Source organism: Pteropus medius, unplaced genomic scaffold (genome assembly GCF_902729225.1).
Source record: "Pteropus medius unplaced genomic scaffold, Ma_sr-lr_union100, whole genome shotgun sequence".
Taxonomy (NCBI): domain Eukaryota; kingdom Metazoa; phylum Chordata; class Mammalia; order Chiroptera; family Pteropodidae; genus Pteropus; species Pteropus medius.
Genome location: NW_024354875.1, coordinates 40,525,448 through 40,547,565, shown reverse-complemented (window position 1 = coordinate 40,547,565; position 22,118 = coordinate 40,525,448). Strand labels below are relative to the sequence as shown.

Below are 22,118 nucleotides of genomic sequence, written 5' to 3'. Positions count from 1 at the left end.
AAAATAATACTTTTTTATTGACAGAAACTTATGTATTAATTGAAGAAAATCCATGTTTATTCAGGAAAAATACAAACAAGCAAAAAAACCACAAATGTTAAATCTCAAATTCCATCTTTATTAGCATTCTATCTAGATATAGATAAATAGATATAGATATACATATATACATTCAAGAGTTATATGTATTTCTATATCTACATTTATATCCACTAATGTATCTACATCTACTCTATACATTTATTTATCTATTAACCAATTGATCTATTGATCTATCTCAGTATCTATATCTACTTACATGAGATTATGCACTACATACTATTTGATAACTTTTTAAAACTAAACATATCATGAGCATTTTTTATATCATTTTTTCTACTACTGTGTAGCTTACTAAATCATTTTTAATGGTTTAATGCATAGTATTCCATATAGCATACTTTTACCAATCTCCTATTGTTTATTAGGATAAACTCACAGAGGTGAAATTATGAGTCAAAATTGCTTTTCAATGACACTGTCCTCCAGATGGTCTGTTTCTATTTCTTCTCCCACCAATAGGGTTGGAGAGGGCCTGCTTCCCTGCCTCATTACCAAACATTACTTTAGGCGAGGCAACCCTTGATTGACCTCACAGATTGCAAGGACCTTGTCAGTTTACAATCCCTCGTTTGTTTGTTTTTTGTCTTTTAAGCCTACAGGTCTTCCTAGGTGGTCTCCCATCCAAGTACTAACCAGGCCTGACCCTGCTTAGCTTCCAAGATCAGATAGGATCGGGCTTGTTCAGGGTAGCATGACCATAGACTACTTTAAGCTTTTGTAAGCTTTTCATCATCTGAACAGCTCAAAGTGCCACACAGGCATCGGCTTAACAATGTCTTCTATATTAGGTAGGGGAGTGAAAAGCTTAGGCTAGGTTTAGAGAGGAATATTCAATATATGGGTGAAGTAGGAAACTAAGGTTAAGTTAAGCAAAGACCAAGAATAGACTCTTGCTTAGCTGACTTTCTGGTTATGTTTCTTTCTTTTAGTTATACTGCCAAAATTTCACTTAGCTACATATTCAAAGAGTGGCATGGTTCATTTTGTAACATTGTTCAAAAATTTCTTCAGAGTTTCAAAACAAATAGAGATCTAATAGAATTTAGTGCAGGGCAACTTTCTATCACCAGGATAAAATAGATTTTAAAGAGAGAGACCTGTAAAAAGAAACTAAAACAAATGCCTAGATATTAAAATATTCTTCAAATAGAATTGGTGAGAAAGTATAAATTATAAAAACATTAAATTTTCCGATAATACTCATCGACTTAAGGGAATTGTACTGATTGGAAAATGCATTTGCTAAAAACAAAGCACTTCAAAAATAGCTTGAAGATTTTGCTAAGTCTACAATATGCCAGAATTTATTCAACCCATTTTCAAGTAATAACCTATGGTTTTTACTAAGATCTTCACAAATTATCTGCATCTAAAAGGAGATAGCTCTGAGGAGTTGCTATAACTTAAGGGTAGATTTACTGCAAAATGGAAAATCTGCATTACATTGATGTAGAACATCAACAAAAACACATGAAAATGCAACATGGAAAGAATGGATTTAATGATAGAGATTGGCATGGTCTGGGGCAGAGGTCAGCATCCCAAGAGTCTACTACACCTGAGTGGTGCCTGTCATTCTTGCATATGCACTCACCTCTAGTCACTTTTTCGTCCTTCACACTCATCTCTACATTCCTTCTTCAATTTCCTCTTTTCTCTATATTTTAATCTTTTCTTGCTTTTTGACCCTTTTCCTTTATTTTAAGTTCTCTGAGGTGTTTAGAGCCTTGTCCGGTGGAGGAGAAAGAGGGAATCTGCTTCTAACTGTGATTCCTCATATTGACTCACTTTACTTCCAGTGGAACACTGCTATTTCTTTAAATGGGTAAACATATAATGGAAGGGAACCTTAGTACAATTCAGCATGAAGCATCATCCTTCAGCTGTAGGTGGTAAAAGGAGAATACAGCTGCTGGAGTGGATCATATTGAATGAAGTGGGTCAGGAGTCTGACAGTTCTGGGTTTGAATCCAGCTCTACTAATCATCTCTTTGCTTTTGGGATGACTTAAAACTCACAGTGTTTTAGTGAGGGTTAAATAAGATCATATGTCTCAAGTGTTTAGCATGGAGTTTGGCATACAGAAAAAAAACTTTTAGCTTGGCATACAGAAAAAAATTTTTAGCAAGCGGAATAGACAATTGTTTGGGACTCCATTAAGTATGTGGACTCCACTAGGTGTTACTGGAGGTAATTTTGCCCTCTTAAGAGTCCAACACCATTCCACTAACTGCAGAAAATCCAAAGCCTTCCTAACAATTTCCATGAATTCCTGAGGCACTTCTGGTCTTGGTTACGTATGGTTCCAGTTTCCTACATCTGCCAAATTATTTGTTAAGGGATTGTCTCACTATCCCATGAATTTGTCCATATTTAGTGCTACTTTAACCCTGATAAGTCACCCAGATACACACACACACACACACACACACACACACACACACACACCCCTACCTCTCAAAAGATATTTGTATGTAGAAAACTTGACAGAAGTTTCAGGTAGAGAGATTTACATTACAGATACATTAACTTACAAATTAAATATTGAATATTCTGGATTTTCTGTAAATTTTTTTTCAGTTACAGTTGACATATATTACATTAGTTTCAGGTATATGACATAGTGATTAGCCACAATGAAGTGATTACCCCATTAAGTCTAGTACCCATCTGAAACCATACATGGTTATTATTATTGACTATATTTTCTGTACTGTACTTCATATTCTCATGACTTTTTGTAACTGGAAATTTGTACTTTTTAATTCTTTTTTTCACCCATCCCCCTAACCATTTTTACTTGTCTGGGGTTTGTGCTCACCACGGGTTAGACGAGAGAAACCATGAAAAACACTTAGAAAAATCTCTGGCATTAAGTGGTTAGCCATTACTTTTATTTTTATCACAATTATTGTTATCTGGCTGCCAACCAGCTGGCTTGGCCCCCCTCTCTCTTCTTTATCTCTTCTCTGTCTTCTACCACCCACACTCCTGTTTGTTGTCTTGGCAGCTGCTGACCTCTAATTCTGTCATTCATCCAAGGTGTTTATGAAAACATTTTCTAAACAGAGATATTTACTTTCTAAGAATTCTGTTGCCAGATGTTAATATGAAATTTTTTGTTGTTGTTGCTCTACTACTCATATTTCAAGCTTATAAAATGAATTTATTTAGGAAGACAGTTCCATATGTGCCTGGATTTAGATCAAATTTATCCCCCTGATAAAAAGTCTTTACCTACTAACTACCCAGTTTACTTATTGATAAAATAATGTGTTTCTTATCTTTGTTACAAGAGTGTATGCTCCTCGATGGCAAGACTGTGTCTACTACATTTTAGTTTGACACAGCGCCTTGCATGTAGATGGATGTAATACACAGTAAATGATTGACTCTCTCTTTTTCTCCATCATTGTGGTGTGTGTGGTTGACTCTTTTCCTTATCATGTCTTCTACAAGACTTTCAGGGTCAAGTGATTTCTGGCGAAGAAACAAAAACAGAGTCATTTCATTCTCCAGTGACTTCAAAAGAAAACTTGTAATAAAATCATGTGCAACTCTAAGAAGAGACACTGAAGAATCAAGCCAGTTCTATAAGAAATAGCACATGCGATGGCTCACGTTGATGCTGTATCAAAGTCACTAGCATTTTACCCTATCGAGGTGGAAAACTGCCACTATCGGGACAGCTGAGCATAACTTTTTCTTTGTGCTTCTGCATTAGTAGGTTGATTCAGTGATAAATATATGAGACCTTTTGTTTGAGGAAAAAATGCTAATTAAATGAACAGATTGAACAGTACCGAGTATCAGAGGAAAGAAATATTTAAAAAAACAGCCAACAATCTTTTAAGGTAGTATTGAAAATTGAATCCATTCACTCCTTTTCAGAGGTCTGAAAGAGGTGATAACAGTTCCAGGGAGAGACCACACGCCTGCCCAGCTGAGCCCACTGGCAGAGGGGCATTCTGGGAATGCTTCAGCGTCGCTCAGCTCCCAGCAATCCGAGAGCGGAAGAGGTGAGAGCAGGTGGTCTGGAGGTTTGTACTGTGTGTGCACCTGCCTGCTCATGTGAGTGTGTGCATGTGTGTGTGTATCTGTATGGGATGAGTGTTGAAGAGGCAGGGTGGGGTGGTGTTCTTCTCATCTTTGTATCTAGCTGAGCTTTTTTAACAGCTTTGGATGCATTTGGCATTTAAAATAGTCTTACCAGCCTCGTGCATAATACAGTTTAAGACATTTTACATGAAAGAAGGTGTTTATATAATTTCTTAGAACTCAAAGGTCAGTCTTCACCATCTGCAAAACCATTGATTCCACACTACGTCTGCTCTTCCTGGCATCATTTTCCTGATAACTGAGATATTCCTGTATTAGACTTTCCTTAAAAGGAAGGAGGAAAAATGAATGATATTTATTAATCTATAACCTATTAGCATTTATTGAAGACCAGCCTCTCTAGGAAGCAGCCAGGACAGCCCCACCCCTGCCACCTGAATCCTACCTTGGCAGAGCTCAGTAACTGAGTTATTTATACTAGAGCTAAGAAAGATTGTTCCATTTAGAGGTGGCTAGGAAAAAATATAGAATGAAGGGTGAGTTATTAGTATGGTAGTTAGTAAGATAGAAGTAGAATAATAAACAGAGCTGATAAGGAGGAAAGTCATGGAGACATGATGGAAGAGAAGAAAGAGGGGAGAAGGAGAAAAGGAGGAAAACAGGGAAGAAGGAAGAGAAAGAGGTGTATTGTGTGGGGGATTCTAGGGTCCACTAAGGGTTTATACAATATTCACTGTTGAGCAGTGGTCCCCAACCTTTTTGGCACCAGGGACTGGTGCTACTATGAGAATCTAATGCCTGATGATCTGAGGCGGAGCTGAGGTGGTGATGCTAGTGCTGGGAAGTGGCTGCAAATACAGATGAAGCTTCCCTGGCTTGCCGACCTCTAACCTCCTGCTGTGTAGCCTGGTTCCTAACAGGTCATGGACAGATACCAGTCCACTGCCCAGGAGATGGGGACCCCTGCTGTAGAGGGAGTAGGACCTGGTAGTGGAGGGGGATCAGGTATCCGTCACCCTCTAATTATGGCATCCAGTCACTGAATTCAGAGGGCAGGTGTCATGCCTGTCTGTTCATCACTGTAAACTCAAGGCCTAGAAGAATGCCTAGAACAGAGCAGATACTTCATAAATATTTGTCAAATGAATAAATTATTTTCATAAAGACAGATCATTCTCTTTCATAGTTTGAAAACTCTCTTTATCCAGGATGCTTACCGTAAGGTCCACAGCAAGGGCTGAGCTGACTCAGTTTTTTGGGGCTCTCAAACTGGGGAGGGTAGCTGGAACCAGCTTGAGCTCCACCTAGATGGGGACTGGATCACAGATATGCCTAAAGTTTCTAGTGCAGGAGAATTTCCAGTGCAGCTGTGCCAATCCTTCCATACACACACTTTGCAGAAACCACAAAGGTGGTCTCCTTAGTCACAAAGGGCAGCATTGTGCAAGCTGCCTCATCTAAAGCCAGAAATTTCCTCATTGACAGGCAGCAGAACTGTTATTATGTGGGGGAAAAATCTGAAGTTAATTCCTATGTTTCTATTGGAGATAAGGAGCTCTTACCCAGAGGTGGATGGGCAATTATTAATTATCTATTTCCTTTAATGAGAAAATATAGGTAGTGAGTTCAGAATGGGGCAGGTGCGGGGGCACGGAAATATCCAGGTTATGTCTGAGCAGAGTAAACTTGGAGATGCTTGGATAGGCGATGTGCCCACATGATAAAGGGATGGAGGATTTGTAGGATGGTTAGAGAAGCTTTCAATGAAAAAAAAAAGATACCCTCCCCTACACACACACACACTAAAACAACAACAATGATAACAGCATCTATTTGGCCTTCTTACATGGTGGCTCTCTTCTAAGTGTTTACAGGTATCCCACTGAATCTTTACAACTACGTTGTGAGGTCAAGTCCTGTTATTATTCCATTTTACAGAGAAGGAACTGAGGCTGAGAAGGATTGAGACACTCACTCAAGGTTACACAGAGAGTTGATGGCCTTCTCTAATGATGAGTAGAAGAAACAGCTGATTTGGTGAGCCCTAACCCCAGAAGAATCAAAATGGAGGGCTAAAATCCTAGTAGGCTTCTACTTCCATTCTAGCAGTAAACCTGGGAGCGTGACTCAGTGGTTTGCCAACTTTGAAATCTTCACATGTTGGTTCTCTTTGTCATTTCTCTCTATTTCCCCATCAAAATTCACTTTACAATTTTAAGTGAAAAGAACTTATCTCTAGGGGCAGTAAAGATAATTGAGGTTGAGACCAAGAGACAGGTCAGAGATGCCTGTCCTTGGGGTGGAAAAAAGAAACCACATGGCACAGGCATGTAAAGAGGCCTTGGAGATGAGCAGATAATTCCAGAAAATGCAGGCAATGTAAATCGTGAAAGCAGACTCAAGGCATCATTGAGGGAGGTTGTAGAATATTCTTTTCTGAAGGAGTTTAGATTTTGGAAACTTCTAGGCTTTGTTTCCTAGATCTGTGTTTTTGTTAACACTCAAAAAGAAGGTGTGGTTTTTTGCCTTGTGGCCATAGCATCTGATGCTCTGCCCACCCCACATCTCCTCCCTATCAGAACCCCTCCAAACCAAGGTGGTTAGCCCTAACACAGGCAGCTGCTTCCCCTGCTTACTTCTGAAGTGAAGCTAAGAAAGTTTGAAGAGCTCCGAAAACAAGTAATTTTTTTTAATTAAAATTTTTATTTGAGAAATGATGGAAATACAGTAACATAAAAACTATTTATCCCATCTTTTTATTGTCATGATATAAAGTAAGTGGATACATGCCTCCTCCCTCTGCTTACACACACATTTAATCCCGCCTTCCAAGGGAAATTTTACACCCTGTGATTTGCTTTCCTCTTCCAGCTTGTTCCTGCAGAGACTTGATGATATATGTGTATTTCTCCCCACAAAATGAAGTAATGCTAAGTATATTTGTTTGCACTTTTTTCTACTTCATATATCATCAATTTATATTTAGGTCACAATGGGCAAATTTATCTCATTCTTTTCAATGTCGTACAAGTGTCACTTTCAGGTAAACTACCTTCCTTTGTTGACTCAGGCCTCTGTCAACACTATTTATGTTGTTTCCAACTTTCTGTTACAAACTATCCAGCAACAAGTGTCCTTGTAAAAGAAGGACTTAATTTAAGAGAATTCACCTTTTTCTATGGTTTTTATGGTTGCGTTTTAGCCGTGCAAAGCTATTGTTCCTGAAAAATGATAGAGAAAAGAATTATACTCTAATAAAATATAAACGCTGTGACCATTTGCATAAATTTCAGTGTTCACTTCATGTCTTTGCCACCAAAGAAAGCCAAAAGGGAATAAATGAAATCCAGAATTTTAGGCATAGTTCATCTAAAATGTTTTCTGTTTGTTTGCATTCTTAACAGCGAGGGCCATAATGCAGCAACACCAACTTTGGCAAAAATTCTTTCACAAAGCTACAGTGTGGACAAAAAAAGGGACCACATACTAAACCTGACAAGCTCAGGGGAGGCCAGCATGGCAGGCCCTCTAAACTCAGAGATTTGAAACTAACCACAAAGGATGGTCTGAACATAAAAATCCTAACTGAAAGCAGGTAATCGTGGGTAGTCATGTCTTAGACCTGTAGCTTCCTTGACAAAGGTCAATCTTTACCTCAAGTGAGCCTGTTTATTGTCTTTTTGCATCTAAGATAACATACCTTTGAAATGTCAGAGTAATCTTCTCTAGACCCCTCGGGGCATAACCTCCAACCAGAGTACAAGACCACAGAAGCTGTTAGATATCTTGTGTCCCAAATACCGTCTCTATGGACTGTTAATGTTAATTATTAACTATCCTGTACCCATCAATGTAAAAGAAGTATGTGCCTCTCTGTTTTACTTTTTATCCAATCCCAGAGATTCCTCTGCTTGGTTATCTCCCACCCTTAATCTACCACCAACGATTTTCATGTAACCTTCCTTACATAGCCTCCTTTGATTCTAATGTATAAAATAAACTGCAAAGCTGCCATTCCCTGGAGCATTTTTTCAATCCATTGAGATTTTGCTGCCCAGCAATTGTCATCAGTTTGGCTCAAATAAACTCATAAAAATTCTCTAAAGTTTTGGATGTTTCTTACATCAACAATAGTAAGGAAACTTTAATTGGTAGCTATAAAGTTTTGTTTTAGCTTAGCCATTTGATAGTTCATGTTTGTCTAAAAAAAACTACCTAATGTGCATCTGCTAAAGAGCATCACATGTACAAAATAAGTGAAATTTTAGTTTGATATGCCATCTTGAAACAAAATGGTGGTCTAGGAGAATTTTTAAATTAATGTAACATTTTGTAGGTTTCTGGGAAATAGTTAATGTGAATAAGTTATTATAGAGGCTTCAATTTTAGGTTTATATATTAATCAAACTGTAATGGAAAGTCTAACTCTTTAGAGTTTTTCTAATTAGTTTACTTTAAAACAAATGGATTTAAAATTTGTTGCTGGATATTCATAAACTTTGAAGGGCTCTATAAATTAAACATTAAAAATCCTATTTTTAACTTATTATTTTTAAATTTACATATAGTTGGTATACAATTATAATATATTAGTTTCAGGTGTACAATATAATGATTTAACATTACCTTACAATGCGATCACCACACTAAATCTAGTAATCATCTGTCAGCTTGCAAATTTATCACAATGTTATTGACTATATTTTCCTTTATCTTTTTCACTTAACACCCCCATTTTCCTCCCCTCTGGCAACCCTCGGTTTGATTTCTGTTTCTATGAGTCTGTTTTTGTTTTGTTTTGCAAAAATCCTATACTTTAGAATAGAATGGAATGCTTTTCTAAAGAGTTGTATTTTGCTTTGTTTTAATCCAATTTCAAAGCCTTCTGTCTTGCCTTCATATCATGCTGTGCTGCATATGTAAAGGCTGTAGGCAGATTTTAGCTATAGTTGATGGCATCATTCACAAGTGTAGACTGTCTTGTCTTTCCTGGGGGCCATAATGATGAGACACTGAATCTAATTCTAGCCTATGGTGCTTCATTTGTCAATTCGGGGCCATCTAATCAGAGATGGAAAGAGAGAAAGAGATGGTGTTGATAAATAGCCAGGGAAAATGGCTGAGAATATTCTTACTCTCTCGCTGTCACTGAAAACTTATTCCCAACCGTAGGGGTTTCTCTGCATGTCTCAATTACTGTTTTTTTTTTTTTCTCCTTCTTCTTTCTCCTCTAAATTATCGTTATTAATGAAACAATTAATATGTAATTCTGATCTAATAGAGTGATTTCAGCTGCATAAATTTGAGAGTTGGCTTATCATTGAAAATGAGTTTTAAAAGCCCTTATACCACCAGCAACCAGATAAGTCAGAATTCAGTTACATTCAACCTGGCTTTTTGTTCTTACTCAAATTTGTTTATGTTAATATAGAGATTCAATCATAGGAGTGGGTAAATGGTTTCTGTTTTCTAAGTGCTTAAAATGTAAACATGGCATTGATCTAAAAACAAGTAGAGGGCATAAGAATGGAGTATATAGATAAAGGTATATATGTGTGTCTACAGTGAGAAAAAAAGAAGGGAGGAGAGAAAGAAGAGGCAATGGGGTTTGAAGATCACAAGGAGGAGTTATTTGTCCTCTGGAGTATTTGCAAATGTAAATAATTTTCAGACCATGTTAGCTCTCAAGTACAGAGATACATTTTAAAGCTTTTAATTTCATTTTCTTCTCTGCTCCTCCTGTATTTTTACCTTTATTAGTTTGAAAGTTACAAGTTCTTTTGTAGTTTTTGTAATAGTTACCTTAGACATTTCTTTGAAGGACACGTTTAACCTAACAGTCTAATGTTAATAATTAGACAGTCAATAATCTTTTCAAACAATAAAGGATTTTAAAATGCCTTAGTGCTAATCGCCACTCCCTTTCAAATTACATGCTATTGTTATGTAGTAAGTAGGTATCTATGTGTAGATAGTTTTTTTAAAAAAGAAGAAATCAGGAAAGATCAGTTAAGGATTCACCAGATGTATATTTTTATAAACAATTTATAATTAATCAATAATGGAAATGTATAGGAATTTTTGCTTCTAAGGCATCAATATTTTGTAACCATTCTATATCATGGGGGAACATATCTGTGTCCTGACTTGAGTCTTGGTTCACAGGCCCAGGTGAACATGCTCAGAATTCATTATTTTTATCAGTGGGGAGTTACAAATCAAACAAGCAGGAGAGTCTTAGTGACAGTAAATGATAAACATGGTAAGATACATGTTGAATTACAAGTGGATTCACACAGAAGCTCAGCAGTTTTCATGGATCGTGCCTCAGAATCTCATACTGCTTTATGGCTGTAGCCATAGTACAGATCAGATTCCTGAATAGTACTCATATTATAAAAAGGTGTAACACAATTTTGGCCTTATGAAAACATACAGAATGTCAAAAGCACCTTCAGTTCGGATTTTCTAGGGGCAAAAAGGGTTATTCAGCACACCATCTGTTCCGTCTTATATTTATGTAGTACTTAATCCTCCAGGGCATTTTGGTTTATAGATAGGCAGAGAACAGGCAATATGAGAGGAAAATTGCTTGGAGGGTCATGGCACAAATGAGAAAAATAAAAATGGTGAGAATTGAAGTCCTGGTAAACAGTATTTTGTATTTATCATGTCTGACTGATTTGTTCTTTGTGATCCTGTTTATAAAAAGTAAACAATAGTATTAATAAGAACAGTATTTTAGCATCAAAGCGTCTTTTGGGAATTGCATCCTTCTTGGTGATGTATTACCGAGGCTCTGCACAGAGGTTTTGTTAGTATCCATATTGTAGGTGAGCTAGACTCCAGGGATGTACAGTTGTCTCTGATGCCAATGGGATGAAATTACACTCCTGGTAAATTTTGAAGAAGTTCAATAAAAAAACCCCTCTCAACAATCTAAATTAGAAACCGATTGGGAAATAAGTTATAACAGAAAAACTGATGGATATTATTACTAACAAACTTGATTGGAGAATGTGCCTTTAGATATATGACTAACAGTGCCAGTTTTGACCCCAGGATTAATAAGAATTAAGTATTCAGTCACAGGAGTTCTGGCTCATTGCTGAGCCACTCCTAGAAGTGACCACACAGGGTAAAAAAGAGAGCTTGAAGGGCTCCAAAGGAGAGAGAAAAACCCAGCCACTTTCTTTGTTAAAATTCACGGGTCAGAAAAGTTTCTCCTCCACTCCTCTCTATGGAAATACCGTCTTGTTTGTCCACTAGCATTAAGTTAATCCCTATCATCCTTCCAACCTGTTTTTTGCTGTGCCTCTTCATTCCTTTTGTTCTTTTGTTTGTTCTCTCTCCCTGCCTAGGGTGTTAGGGAGTGGGCTTCATGCCGTTTTGACCCTGGGCAGCCAGCAAACATTTTTCTCTGTATTTTCTCCTAATAATTTATTTTGATCATATACAGTAGCCTTAGGGATATAATAGAAATATTAGTTATGCTCATTTACAAATGCAAAAGTGAAAATATATACTTTACATATTTTAAGATCTATATATGGAATGATGCAAATATTAGTTCTCTATATTCAGGAAAGAAAAAGTAAAGTTGTCCTTAGGTTGAAAACAAGAAATGTGTGAACACCTAAGGAACATAACATTTATTAAAAATGTAGAATATGTTTACTTAAAGACAGAACCTGGAAATTTGCTTTTCCCTAGAGGAAGCAATAGCTAGATAGAAGAAATTGACTGGCTGTCTATTTGGATAATTTTTTGTTTTCTAAATGCAATTGACCTCTTTTCTACATAAAGACATAAGCAGTTTATTGCAGGTTTTTGTTGTTGTTGTTGTTGTTATTTTTTGTTTTGGTCATAGTCTTACTATGAAGTGAGTGTTATAATTTTATGGTTTTCTATTTGGTTCTTCTCAAATACTTTAGGGAAAATCTTAGCCTGTCGTTGGCTTGACCACATTCTTCAGAGAAAAACAAACTCTAAAACAAAATGCATAGCAGATGTAAAGCACTGCAAAGTTTCCCACCTAACCTTTCACCATAAGTGATATTTTTAACACTAGGAAGCACTCACTGAGATGATGTGGTTGGTACTGAGTGACTGGGAGTTCCTTGAGGCCTGCACAAACCTGGCAATTATGGTCTTACAGATACTTCTAGTTAAAATTTTTTATACCTAGACTCAGAGGAAATGCAATTTTCTGCAAAAAAACATGTCCATGGATGATGTGGGAAAATAAAAATAAAAGAAAAATATGAACCCATAATTTGGGGGAATGAAACATTAAATATGTCACCTGTAGGACAAATATCATTTCAAATGTATACATTTAGGCTCTTATATGAAAAGCGACTAAATAAATATATACCCACATGAAAATATGTCGGTAAAATATAAGCAGTTTTTTAAAAACAGTTTATACACACCATCAAAAATGCCAGGTTAATTATTTTCCCCCAGCCCGTTCTTTCAGAACCTTACCTCCCAGGACTTCTTCCTTCCACATTAAGTTTAGGTCCTGTCTGAAGAAGATAGTGATGTTTATGGCCTGGCTTGCAAAATGGTGTCATCTAAACTACTTGAGGAAAAATGTGTTCTCTTTATCTACAATAACAGTTTTAAGGGTCCAATTTCAAGAATTTACCATCCTCTGCCTAGAACATTCTTTGAATCTAGTGTAAACCTTCTTTGCTATAATGTAGTGTTGTAATTTAGTCTTTCCTCGGTTAGGGTATAGGACTGACCATTATACAGTTCTTTCCATATTCGCAGGACAAACTTACTAGAATGTAAGCTTTACAATGGCCCAGATTTTACTTTGTTTACTGGGCTATTTCCACAACCTAAAACTGTCTGGCACTTAGAAGGCCAGCAGTAAGTGTTCAATGAATGAATGGATGAATTATCTTTTCCAGGATAACAATATTCTTTTAAACTTTCTTCAGATATTATATTCCATCCCCACTTCTTCACCCAGAAAAGAAGTTTCTTCTGTATCCTATGCAGTTTAGGCCTATTAGACACAGTATCCTAGACCTTGATAGCTATGTTGTCACTGTGTTCATCACCATCAAAGCATTAAAAATTTATTGTTTATCAAAATAGTATAAATGTACTCCAATGGATATTCTACTCCAATGCCCTCTTGAATTCCGATAATCTGTTTTTATTCGAAGTAGATTTTATTTTGTTTACAAATTAAAATCATTTTAGTTTCAAAACTGGAAAAAAGGGAAATCTAAGAAAAAAAAAGTGTTATTTATGACTCTTACAAGGTATTTAAATATTCAAATTGTTTTTGTTTGGCAATTACTAGTGAAAAGTCAAAATCTGGACTTCTATGAAAAGAAGAGCCGAGGATTTATAGAAATTCCGTACTTAGAAATTATCTGGATAAAAATAAATAAATTATCTGAATGGACTGAACTAATCTTCATGTTTGTTGTCTTTATAACTGCCAGGTTCTTATCTTTATCAAGCCAAGAAAAAAAGATGGCTAATTTTCTGTCCCTGTCTCGCTTTCCACCACACATGGAATAATCGACCGGTGTCACTCCATATAACATCTTTCCGTAATTGTCTAGGAATCTTTGTCATGTACTGTGCTACCTTTCACATAACATATAACTAGGAGGGAGGCAGTGTTTTCCCAGAAGAACTATGTGCAAAGTCCTATGAAATCATAAATCTCATCAGGTCAAGCAAGGAATTGCAGAATCTCACTTCTCCTTCATTTTCACAATGTACATGATCAGACTTAGAGCCACTATTGAGGATCAAAACAAAGATGATTTATTATAAATTATAATTATAAATATCGTTTTCTAAACAGCCTTGGAATCTATTTCTTATGAAGGAAGTAAATAAAAACAAATTTTTATTTATAGATAGAAGATATAATTCTCCCCTAGAATTATTCCAGAAACTGTAATGCATCATAATGTTATAGTAATTAATGAATTTGACCAGGTGCTTTTCCTTTGGGTTCAGGAAATTATTTACTATTTTGTTCAGTTAATAATATTGCATTGATGACATATTAGTCATACATTTGGGGTAGGATTTGGAAATTATGGTCTTCCTGTCTTGCCTTACTTTTTCTGAGAGATTATTTGAAGAAGATAGGATTTATAAGACAAATTCCCTAACAAAGCCAATCTTGGTGTTAAGGTCTTCAGTAATCATCATCAGAATGAATCAAGATATCTCGGAATCAATGGAATAGAACTGAGAGTCCAGAATAAACCTTTACATTTATGTTTAGTTGTTTTTTTGTTTTTTGTTTTCTTTTTAGGCGAGGTAACCCTTGGTTTACCTCACAGATTGCAAGGACCTTGTCGGCTTACAATCCCTTATTTTTTTATTTTTTATGCCTACAGCGCCTGGTCTTCCTAGGTGGTCTCCTATCCAAGTACTAACTAGGTCTGACCCTGCTTAGCTTCCGAGATCAGACGGAATCAGGCTTGTTTAGTTGGTTTTTGACAAGAGTGCCACAACAATTAAATGGGAGAAAGAATGATCCTTTCAATAAATTGTCTAGATACTAGTAGATAGCCACATGCAAAAGAACAAAATTGAACCCCTTCCTTATACCATACGTAAGAACTAACTCAAAATGGACCATAGATCTAAACACAAGCTAAAACTGTAAAATTCTCAGAAGAAAACACAGGAGTAAATCTTTGTGACTTTGGGTTATTCGATGCTTTAGATGCGACACTAAAAGCACAAGAGACAAAAGAAAAAAATAGATAAAGTGTTGACAAGGATGTGGAGAGATTGAAACTCTTATTTGTTACTGGTAGAAATGCAAAATGGTACACTACTTTGAAACGGTTTGGCATTTTTTCAGAAGGTTAAATATAGAGTTATCATATAATCCAGCAAATACACTCATAGATATATACCCAGGAGAAATGAAAACATACTCACACAAATGTTCATAGCAGCATTATTCACAATAGTCAAAAAGTGGAAATAACCGAAATGTTCATCAACTGATAAATTGATAAGCAAAATGTGATATATCCATACAATGAAATATTATTCAGCAATGAAAAGTGAAGTGCTAATATATGCTATAACATAGATGAACCTAAAAACATGAAAGGTGAAAGAAACCTGTCATAAAGACCACACGGACAATTCCATTAATATAAATAGGCTTATGTATGTCTAGAAGAGACAAATCTATGGAGATAAAATAGATTAATGGTTGTCTAGTGCCAGAGAGATTGAGGGGAAATGGGGAGTGACTACTAATTCATGTGGGTTTATTTTAGGGGGTGATGAGAATGTTCTAAAATTGATCGTGATAAGGGTTGCACAACCCTAAATTATCTAAGAACCACTGGATTGTATGCTTTAAAAGAGTAAACTTTATGTAATTTATGCAAATTTTATCTCAATACAAGGGTTATGAATAAAGATATCTGTGGCATTGGCATGCAGTTTAACAAATAGAGTATTCATATTAAAGCATACTAAACTGTTCCTAGTGGGCACAGTGCCAAGACTGGAGGAGTAAATTTTCTTGTAGTGACAATGTAGTTCCAAGATGAAGAACACAGTCCTTGCATTGCAGCTCGTTATCTGGATTTGAATCCTGATGTGATCTCTAATTAAGTCATGGGATCTTACAAAAATTTTTTCACTCTGTGGTTCAACTTTCTCATTCACAAATGAGAATAATAATGTTACTATGTCATAGAGTTGCTGTGATGATTAAATGAGTTAAATGCTTTCATAGTGCCTGGCACATAGTAAATCATAGTAAATGCTATATAAGTATTTGTTATATAGTCTACAAAATTCAAAACATAACTCTCTGCTAATGACTGAATTCCAGCTCTTTCTGCTTTTGACTTAGTGAGCAAACTCATGAAAAAAAAAGAATCAAAAGTCTGAGTAAAGGAAAATAGATTTCTAAAGAACAGATTTCAGACACAATAACAAAACAAAATACAGAGGAAAAATTAACATTTGCATTTGTCTCCTCATATTGCTACATTCTAAGAAATAATATCTTTTGTCTGTGAAATCTGATTAAATATATCCCAAGAAAGAGGCAAGATGTCTGCATTTACCTTTTGAGAGTTGTAATTAGGAAATTCTCTAACTACTAACTCAACTATTTAGTTACTAAGGTGTTAGCCGTAAGTGGCTCCCACAATTTTGGGCTGAGTTGCACTATAATATCCAGTTCTTTATGATGGAAGAATGGAAAGATTGAAAGAGTACTAGCCAAGGGTGGAGTCATTAATCAGTGATGGGAAGAGCGAGATAGCTGAGGGCCAACTTGAGGGTCAAGGGCCTCGATTAGAAAGGATCATGAAGGAAAATTGTGCAGGATGATTGATGTTCTGTTAGCAAGAAAGTCAGCAGGTCGGGATTCCCACTGTGGAAAATTAGTTGATTGGTGTTATGGGGATAATAAGCCTAGTCCCAGGAAATGTTCTGTGAGCACTAGGAGGATCATGTTAAGAATTAAGCTCTTTACACTGGCTAATTTATTTTTGAAGTGTCTCACTTTGAACCTAAAAATCTTTCAATAGCTATTACTAATACTCTGATGAACATTTATTCTTCAAAACTGAGAACAAAATTTTTGATTAAAAAAAAATTCATTGGCTTTAGTAGTTGATATAGTTGCCAAATTGGCAGATTCATGTTCTCATTGTTTATATATTCACGGAAGAGACTGGTTCATCTTCCAGGTTAAACATGAGATGTACAACTCACATTTAACAAATCACAGATGGCAGGGCACTAGCTGGGTTATTGCTTCTTAATGATTTTTTTCATTTATAGGATTTATAATCTTGTAGGGATCATTTTAAGGCCATTTTTTAACTTGGTCTTGATGGTCAAAATCAGTTGCTCAGTTATTTATGTCATAACTCAGGCCTAAAGCCCACCTTGGAATGACCTGCGTGCCACTTGACTTCTCTGTCACCAAAGAGGGGGAACTGAAGAGTAAATCAAGACTTTCTAAGATAAGTCTTGATAAGAGGAAAGATATATTAAAACATGTAGGTCTATTCTAGAATAGGAAGATGATAGAAAGAGTATTCTAGAAATCATTTGCAATTAAATCTCATGAAGTGAGAAATCTCTGTACCTCCCTCTCAATTTTGTTGTAAACCTAAAACTGCTCTTTAAAAATAGGGTCTTAAAACTAAAAAAAAAATCTCATCAAAGGGAGATTAGAAAGAAATTCAGGATCATCGGGGTTTCAGTTGACAGTAGACGTAGGGAGTCTACAGTGTGGGGTACTTAGATGTGTCCCATGCCCCTCCTTCCGTATATCCAGCTCCTTTCTGGCTGTTTGAAAGGATGGATGATTTTAAGAGATTATGTAAATGAAATACCATTATGTTTAGTTATGATATATATTTTATATAAGCACTTGGTGTTTTCAAATATAAGAAAACCATACACGTCCAAAAGAGAAGAAGGATGGTATAAATAGAAAGGACATTGAACTGGGCACCATTAACTGCTATTAACTAACTTCATGACTTTACATAAGTATTTTTATCTCTGCGATTTCCTTTCAAATTAAGTTATGAAGGGCTGAGAGGTTAGAGAGAAGAAACAGGTGGGTGGGCTAGATAGCTAAGGTTCATTCTATTGCTAAGATACTATGGGTCCTTCTGGAAATTCTTTGAAGCTGAATCTATTGTTCCTTTGTTTCAGTGGGGGTGGAGTGGTGCTATTTTCCTTTAGTAAAGTACATAAAGGTCTGAGAGCCAGCTGATTTTATTGTCAAGTCTCACTGGGGCTCTGAGAATGGCCTTTGAGTAACTAATGGAGGTATTTAGTACCCGCCCGCCGCCCCCCGACTTGCTCTCCTTCAGACTGTCATTTAGCTATTAGGCTGCTTTATTGAAATTTTGTTTTCAAGTTCCTTGTAAGGAAAGATAACCGGGAGATAAAATAATGAAATCTTTATAGCACGTAGAGTTTACTAAGGGTAATTCAGGGCTTAATATCTACTTCACAAGAGTGATTCTCAAAGTGTTGCCCTGGACAGCAGTATCAGCATCATGTGAGAACTTATTAAAAATGCAAATTCTTAGGCCCCACCCCAGACACCCTGGATGGGTGTACCAGAAACTCTGTATGGGGCCCAGGGCCATCTGTGTTTTCAGAAGCTCAGCAGGGGATTCCACTGCATACTGCAGTTTGGGAGTCGCTGCCCTAATGCTGATGTAGCTAACAGGAGGGAAGGAAGTTTTCACTGGATTGTCTGGAGACAGGAAAGGTAAAATCTTCCTAAAGTGGAACTCAAGGAATAACTAGGTCTGCAGAATAGCTGGGGTAGAGGCCATGAAACAAAAAGTTCTCCCCATTTGAAGTGCAAGGCTTTGCATTCTATTCCTGGGTAGGCAGAGCCAGTGGTTGACAATCAGTGTGATCGGGGTTCAGGCTGAGACTCAGGTTCATCGAGAGCCCACGTTCTTCCTGTTCCCGGCTTCTTCTCGAGAAGAAGCACTATTGTTGGAACTGTGAAAAAAAGCATGGATTCGAGTTTCACTTCAGATAGGCCCTTGTCTAGTTGGGAGAACTTTGGAAAATTATTTCACTCCTCTGAGCCTCAGTTTCTTCATATTTGGAACTAATACCTCTGACAAAGCATGGTGTGGTTTATGTAACTCACATATAAATACTAGTAGCTGCTCAAGAAATATTACTTCCCTTGCTCTCTGGTACATATGGCTGATCTATTAGTAGAATGGTACTGGCCACATTCATTTTTACTGATCCATGTCTATGCTGGGCTAGTTAATTATTTCACATATCAGCCTTGTTTGTAGGAATGTAAGGATATTTCCTATGGGACAGATTTGGATAGTTTTACAAGCACAAAACTTGGGTAAGTTTAAAGTGTAATTAAACAAATGAAAAATAATATTAATTTTTAAATTATTGACAAAACAAGATATTGCAAAGTTTTTATTTTGCAATTGGTCAAATTTAAATTTGGGAAGTATGTCTATTTCATAGTGATCACCCCTAGCAAGGTCTTTTTTTGATATTGCCATAGGAACCCTCGTAGGGAAGTTAAATGAATTGCCACTGACCATGGTGTCATGTTGCATTCTAAGAAGACTGATTGGCCATGACTGGGTCTGGGAGCACTTCCTAAGGGGCTGTTGAGCCCCAAATGAACCCATTGTCCCAACTAGGTATTAAGAGGTTACTGTGCCACAGCTCTAAGAGACCTAGGTGCCACTTAGTAACTCTGAAAGTGCCCTGGAAGAGGCCCACTGGATGTGCCCTGAGGAGCCCTTCAAAGTCTTGGAATCTATAAGATTTTTTTTTCAGCAGGATATTGGTATATTGATAATTTGCATTTGCTACCCTGATAATTTTCTCAAATAAAAATCCACTGCATAAAACTTTGATTTTCTTCTTTAGTTCTAAAAAGTGAGTTCTAAAAGATCACTATTGCTTTACCCATCAAAATCACTTAAAAACTCTAATTCTCCACGCCCTTGTGTGTTGCCTGCAGATTATCTACTCTGAAATTTTTTCACTAGGTATAGAGAAATATCTAAAGCAGTCTTCTGTCTTTTATGAAGCCCAGGTGCAGTTGTACGCAAAGATTAGTGTTCTGTCAGTTAAACAAAATTGTGTAAAATAGAACATCAGAGAAAAAAATTACCTATGACCCATTTCCTCTGGGGTACCAGGTTTCATCCATCCCTTGATTTTCTCTTAAATGTTGGCCTGTTTGTTTGAAGGAACTCATTTTGTGGGGTACAGCTCATCTAGTGGAAACTGTAAGATGTATCTAATTTGTGTTTCCTTCATGATCATATTGCTTATTTATTTAAAACCTAGCTATCACTATTTACTCAATTTGATTTTATCTCTTTAAGACATATATGTTTAATATTTAAAATATTGCATTCTAAATTTCATCAGCAAACATTTCTCAAATGCCTATTTCAAAAGAAATGGAAAATGAATTCTCTTCTTTAAAAAATCATACATGCAGAGCACACCTAGATGAAATCATGAAAAAAATTTTTTCGAAGCAATACATTGACAGGTAGGTGCTAAAGAATAATTTGCAAAAATGAACAGCGTTCAAGGGGAACTAACTAGGAAATGAATAGAACCAGACAGGGTACTCAAAAAGGCCCTGGGAAGCAGTGAAACTTATTTTGGGTTTTGACAAAGACAATTTTGGATTAGAGAAAAGTTTTGGGGGAAAATATTAGGTAAAGAGGACAATTGACTTTTGTGCAGGGGAAGAAAAACAGACTATTGCAGATAATTGGAGAACTGTTAAAACAATTGGCTCATTTCTTCTTATGCTGTTAAGATTTAAGCAGGAAAACATATCTAGCAAACAATCTATTATATCTATCCCTCACTTCTTCCTTCTAATTTACTGAAAAGTTCACTTACGTTTCTTTTATACAGAATAGTTCCAAATGCTCTAATATTGACAGTTTTAAAATTTGTTTTTCCCCTAAATTTTACATTGTTTTCAATCTAATTCATTTATATATTTTTTGGCTTTCTTTTTAAACATGACACTGAATGTAGACCAGGCAAAGTCTGTATACTAACTAAATGACTTCCTAGCTACTATCTGTTGGTTTTCTTTCCTCTTAAGTGGAACAAACTTCCTTCTGAAAAACTTTACTGCAGTTAAAAACTGCTGTTTATGATCATTTTAGAAATAAAATTCCATAATCTCAAGTTAACACTGACATGTTATAAGTGCTGTCAAGTCAGTGCTGGGGAATGGAAACTGACATCTCACTGTGTGCTCTAAAGTGGGGGCATCCTTTTCCTGCTTATTATTGACTGAGAAATGGATTAAAGCGGTGAAATATTTCAATGGTGCAGACAGAGCAAAGTTGACTTCCTGTTTTGTTTTAGGGTTTGTTTCCTTCTCTTCTCAATGAAGGCTGATTTCTGACATTCTGCAATCCTTTTGCTCAGTGAATTCCCATTGAAAGGGCAGGGTGTGAGGGCCTCTGCAGGTCATTCCATTTACAATATGCCCTGGAAGGGGGTGAATGGAGTGGGGTGCGGGGCAGCTCATTAGTGGCAGGAGCAGAGCAGGAGGGGATGTGTTTTCTATTTTATTCTCTAGATTGAACTCATTTGGATGGAAAGGGTTTTATTGCTATCATCATATTATGTGTGGTGTAATTTTCCTACACATTTCTCTCAAGTGTTAGGTGAAATTGTTGGTGAGAAGAGTTAAATAATAAATGCCATTTAATTTTAGTGAGTAAAATCAGAAAAAAAAGTTCAAGTACTTTAAAGCATTTATTTTTCACTCTTATGCTTAAAAAGCAAAACTCAGAAGTTCTCAGTCTTCAGGGAAAAGAAAAAAAATTAAAAGAAGAAATTTTTCTTTCTTCTGGTGGCCTATTTGTAATTATGTACAGCATTTCTTCTTTTATAATGAAAGGCAATTTCTCTTCATCTAGTTGTTCAAAATACAGATCTCTGTGGTCCTGAGCTCTGGTTTAAGGCTCCACTATTGCCACAAGGGACCGTGTTTTCTGAGACATGGATCTTTAAAGTGACATTGCTTAAGTCTTTTCCCCTCAGGTCTGACTTTCTGCAGTGCCAGAGATCACAGAGGTAAAGCTGTAGTTTGCTTACAGGAAATATCTCCAGGGAGAGAGGGACTCGGATGGGTTCCCAAGTGGGGAAATGGGGTGACTGCTCAGTGGGAAATTGGGGTGGGCTCCTCATTGAGGGCTGGGGGCTCTGCTTTGAAGCCACGGTGATTCTCCCCTGCGGGCGTGGGTAAAAGGTGCAGGTCTCAAGTCAGAGCTGTCTTGGATTACCGCGTCCTCACTGCTTTTCAAGGCTTCCCTCTCCGCCTCCAACCCTCAGACCTTCTCTCCCCAGATCCCATTTCCTGGGAAGACGAGCAGACGTTGAGGGCCGGGCCTGCACCGGGGCGG

The 22,118-nt window shown here is 36.6% G+C and overlaps 1 pseudogene; it reads right to left on the bottom strand.

Annotated features, from left to right (window-relative positions):
* Nucleotides 1–686: 686 nt before the first annotated feature.
* LOC120597465 (uncharacterized) lies at nt 687–805 on the bottom strand (annotated as a pseudogene).
* Between the last annotated feature and the right edge of the window lie 21,313 nt (nt 806–22,118).